General features: G+C 30.9%; 1 long non-coding RNA gene across 4 annotated transcripts; it reads left to right on the forward strand.

The window, feature by feature from the left end:
• The first annotated feature begins 687 nt into the window (after window positions 1-687).
• Window positions 688-3,861, forward strand: LOC114392930. Of its 4 annotated transcripts, none has more exons than XR_003662426.1 (7): window positions 690-1,156; window positions 1,239-1,369; window positions 1,608-1,737; window positions 1,864-2,015; window positions 2,136-2,228; window positions 2,305-2,339; window positions 2,460-3,861. It is a non-coding gene; the product is annotated as an uncharacterized LOC114392930 (long non-coding RNA). The 4 variants fall into 4 exon arrangements; XR_003662424.1 differs by lacking the exon at window positions 2,305-2,339 and having other exon boundaries at window positions 2,460-2,559; window positions 3,544-3,861; XR_003662425.1 differs by lacking the exon at window positions 2,305-2,339 and having other exon boundaries at window positions 688-1,156; window positions 2,131-2,228.
• Window positions 3,862-5,474: the final 1,613 nt, after the last annotated feature.

Here is a 5,474-nt window from a genome sequence, read left to right on the forward strand (position 1 = left end):
GGTAGTATGATCAAAAGCTACACATGACTTTAGAACCACTAGAAGATACATATGTCTGCACTATTCGAAAGCACCCACACCACAAGTTGTAGGTTTAGAAGAGGATATGCAAGTACTAAGAAGCATAAACTTGCATAAGCCACCCAAGTCCTTATGGAAACAACACAACCAAATGCAGTTGAACTAGCATTGACCCCAAGTTTGATAAACGAAAGCAGTGAGAATGCATTAGAGTTGACTTTGAGAAAGCAGTTGAACTAAAATAGTCTTGCTAATTTGTTTTATGCCACTTTTAATGTTTGAGATAATACGCTACCCTCGTGTTAATTAGTATGTTGTATTTAGGTGAATTTGAATAAATCCAATGTTAATGCTAATTACTAGGGAGTTTCAACTACTAGCAAGTAGTAATTTTTAGTTTTGCTTGTTTTGTACTTTAAAGCTAGTTGTTGCTTTTCAAATACAATGTGTGTTACACTTGAATATTTTCCACTTTTTTTTGTGTCTGACCATATCACTGTATATGAAAGAGTATTTTAGCTTATGGAAGGGGATGGGATTTAATAAGAACCGTAAAAAAAAGCTTATCCTCATTGCCCCCTTTTCAAAATTCAGAACAAGTTAATATTCCATCTATATCCTTTTTTTCCCCTGTCTGGAACACTGAATATTATGGATGGCCTGCATTGAAACTTTATATTTCACTTTGGTGCCATCTATCTTGATTAAAAGCATATTTTTCAACTTTAATTCATTTTCAAAATTGAGAGGCTAACCATTAAACATTTTATCTTAACTAATCTTGAAGCTTATCAATGCATATTTCTTTGAGCCACTCAGTATGAATAATGAATTTAGCTTAGCCATTGCCCACTGTGTTGTGCTTTAGAAAATGTTAGACTGGAGATGCTATACTGTCTAAGAATCTTTATTTCTCATGTTGTCATTCTAAACCGAAATACCGGTTGTGCCAATGAAGTGGCAAATCATGTCTTATAAAATTAGATGCAGAGATTTGCCCTGTTTTTGCATTTTGTTGAATGGTTTCCATCCAATTTATTCTTCTTATAATGGTTGTGATTTTTATGTTGGACATCTACAGGCTGCCAAAGAAGCAAGGCATGATAAGGAGGCTCTGGTGAAATTTTTCTGCATGGTCAGTATGGTCTTTAAGCTCTGTCTTTTTTATTTTTAATGTATAGGTTTTCATCTAAGTTTTGTGGTACATCTCCTTTTAGTTGATCAGGAGAAGATATTTCTCAGATGAAATACAAATACCTTCACCAGCATGGTCCATTCCTTCTGTTCAGAGACAAGCTCAGCGTATAGATGAAAATTTCACAGAAGATGATCAATCTTATAATACAAGGTATTTTCTACTTGTCTTCTAAAATCATTTTGGAGCTGGCATGCTATTGTGCTTTTATCATCACCACCATACCAGCAATTTCTTTGGCTGGATGATGCCTTCTTGATCATATTTTGCCTTTATGGAAAGGCTTGCATAGATGTAATTTTGGGTTTGGCTCCTTGGGTTGGAAAAAATTCCAGGTCATTGTTTGGCTTGGGATACCTTTTGAAATTAACCCTATATATGTATGCAATAGGCTAAGGTGATTAAGGAATATCCAAGGCATCACTGAAGTACAACGTTGATGACCTTAATGGCAGCAATACAAGCCACAGTCTATGCCTTCTGTTTTGAGACAGATTTGAGTCAATGGAAGTTGGGTTCAGGTATCAGGCTTCTAACAACACTTTATACAGTATGTTAATTAATTTCATAATTAGTGTTGGATGGTGAACTAATGTTATACCAATAATTAATGGATGATTTATCATGAGACTAAAATTTTGTGGCAGGGAATTGTGGCCATTGGATTAGTGAACATTGCCACTTCATGGTGTGTACGGAACAGAGGTCCATTGTTTGCATCTATTTTCTACCCCTTTTGCCTTGTACTCGTGACTTTTGCTAGTTTCCTGTTATTAGAAGAGCACCTATACTTAGGAAGGTATGCACTATGACCTACCTTGTTCATTTAAATATGAATATCAATGTGACAGTAACTTGCAAGAAATATATATTTCTCTAGCATCATTTTATTTACATAATTATTTCACACCTAGTTCAGAAAAATTGTTGGCAAGTGATAACTTTTGTATAAGAGTACCAGAAGTACAGCTACAGTGCAGTGGAGACTACCTGTCCAATTAACGACACTCAGGTAATTAAGTCTTCTCTTATATAAGCTATTAATTACAAGAAATAATTTTCTTATACAAATATGTCACTATTGACAGAACTATCAGAGGAATATTTGAGATTAAAAGCAAGGGTACCTGCTAAGTTTTCAGACTTAAAGTTGATATTCTATATATTTTGTCTTTCTACTATATATATATTGAACATTAAGATTTTATTATAAAAAAATATTAAGATTCTAAATAATATGTAGGAACCTACTCAGGGAAAATCTTGCCCAAATGAATACAAATGAGCTTGAGCTGCTGAAGAATCAACTGGAGGCAGCACTAAGGAATATTAGGTCAACAATTGTAAGCTTCAATTTCAATAATCAACATTCTATGTTAGTTTGCACTTCTCAAAGATCAGTTTTATTGCAAAAGAAAAGGAACTTTTGGGGATGTTTAATTATTTCTAAAGTATATTACTCTTGTTAAATTTCTTGATTAGTTAGCTTGGATTAATTAGTGTTCTTTCCCTTTACAAATGCTTTTGCATCTCTTTTCTTTTATGTTTTCTCTTTTGATAAGAAAATATATTATTTGCTACTCCATTTCATTATTCTATTTTTTGTTTTTTAAAACAAAAAATTAAGATTACGTCATTATTTAAATTCTAAGTAAATTATTAAAGCATGTTGCGAAATTATGGAGCCAATTAGGTGACCCATAAGTTTATGTTTATTAATTAACAGTAAGATTTATGTCGATATTATTTTCATTGATTTTTTTAAAAATGTTATGATTTTTATCTACTCATGTGTGTGTGTTAATTTATACTTTTATAGTATTTTTTTTATTAAAATCATCATAATCTCAAGAATGATATTAAATAACCTGATATTATGCAATTTTTTTTTGTCTAAAAACAAGTATACTTCATAAAGTAATGTCAGTATAGAGCTTAAACTATTAATTATTGTAGTTTGAAATATAGTTGTCACTGGAAAATTTTATTTTAACTTCAATTAGATTTGTAACAAAAAATAATAAATGAATCCAATGGAAAAATGTATTTTTATATTTTTAATTTTTAAAAGAGGAACAATTTTAGTTTTTTTTAGCCAGACATAGCCGGGTAAGATAACTAGTTATAATTACAAGGATATAACTATAGAATATATATTAAGAAGCTAAGAATTTTCAGAAGCAAAAAGAAAAAAAAAAAAAAAAGGAAGCTAAGAATTTTCTTTGGTAATGATCCAAATGCATTTACTAGTCTAAGCTACCTACCTTGCCAATGTTACAATTATTACTTCCTATACCCTTTTTTCTCTCTATCATGGTATGTTTTAGAATCTATTATCAGCAAGGAAACGATGAGTAGCGCCACCTTTAAGGTTGCTGTGTTGGGAAGTGGAAGTAGTGCCTCCTTCGGTTAGCAAGTCTGAAGTGTTACGTCTGGTTCAAGAGTGGAAATCAAGGGGTTTCGTAGCTAAATGGAAATAGAAGTTTGCCTCGTTTGATTTTCACACCCTTAAATTCAACAACATAGAACAGGTTGACAAGTAATATTTGTATGCTTAAATTGCTTTCTGCAGTATAAATGGTGTATATTCTTTATGCAGTGTAATTGCTTGATTGGATCTTATTATCACAGTGTATCTTCCTCTATGTTGTTGGTCACTCTCTTTCTTGTTTTTAAGCAATATATTAATCTGGATTGGATTTATGTAAATTTATCATTTACATACATAATTGAGTCTTTATAACATGAGTTCTATGTTACATTAATTACCCACCGGTCTTCATACTGCACGCATCTTCCTAAACCTCTAGCCGGGTTTGGGATTCAGGGCACAGGAAAGTAGTTTTCAATATAGCTGCAAAACTGAAAGCCTTTTCTCCTTTCAAAACTGATTTTTGTCAGCATTTGCACTTGAAAATGATATACTATGGCCCAGATTGGATTAGTTTGTAGCTTATGAAAGTTTTTCAGTTGTAAAACAGAAAACCATACTATTAAGACCTTTCTAAGAAATGAATGTTGAGCTCTATTAAGTTAACAGGTGTTTATGGAGAAGTTATATGACAAAACTTCTAAAAAAGTTGAAGTGTATAAGTTAATTTCAACCTATACAAGGAATGTAATTCATTTTACCTCTAAACTAGCTCTATATGTACTTTGCATGCAGTTTTCAGTTCAGTACTTCTATTGAAAAAATTATATTCAGCATGCTTATACAAAAACTGTAATGGAGATTTTTGGCTTAGTTATATTTGAGTGTGAAAAATAATAATATAATCTCCCCCAGTCTTGTTACCTAAAAATGTTAATACTATATGGATGAAAATATACTTCTTAATAGTACATTTGAGATTCGATATTATAAAAATAGATATTTGCAAGGAACTCATCATGGTTTACTTTGATTTCAAAATGTTGCGTACTTATTCAAAATATGTAAAAGATGTTAGAAAATTAAAATAAAATAAAATAAATAAATGAGAAGAAAATACAAAGTCTTAAACTAAATAAATAACAAAACAACAGTAGTAAAATAATTTTAAAATATGAATCAACAATGCACTATATCATACAATAAACATAAAGAAAAATAATTCAAGGGAGAAATTTTGTTAACCTGGGTTGAAGCGCGCAAACGATATCCTTAGAGAGAAAACGCCCCAACTGCACTAATAGGAAAATCTGATTGTGCTCCTCTCCCAAGATACGACAACCTGTTGGTTTCGATCGTGTGCAGCGAAAGAATCTCCAAACCTTTTGAACACCAATGCTCTTACTCTCAAAAATAAGTTTTTATAAGAAAAGGAAGGGAAAAATTTAGAGAGAAAGAAGTCAAATTGTTTTTCTGCTTGTGTGTTTTCTAGAGAGGAGGAAAGAGATATATATAGGCATAGACCCTCTTATGCAATAACAAAAACCTGATCGTTAGAAACCAATTTACAAATATCAAAACAAACCTAACACGTAACAAATTGCATTGACCCATTAAAACAAAATCTTAGAAAAGATAGAAAATCTAATTTTACATAACATATTTTAAAACAAATAGTATATTTTATAAAAACAAAATTAATATAAGTAACATTTTTATAAATTTTAAATTAAAAAATATTTACTAACAAAAGATTTGTTACAAAACCTTTTGTATCATAGATTGCTTTTATTTGAACAGTTGTTTCTACTGGAATATTTATTAGAAAGGACTAAGCAAGAGATATGTGGGTGTTCCAGACATGAATTCTATATGCAAAGCATTATG

The sequence above is a fragment of the Glycine soja genome, chromosome 17, assembly GCF_004193775.1.
Source record: "Glycine soja cultivar W05 chromosome 17, ASM419377v2, whole genome shotgun sequence".
Taxonomy (NCBI): Eukaryota; Viridiplantae; Streptophyta; class Magnoliopsida; order Fabales; family Fabaceae; genus Glycine; species Glycine soja.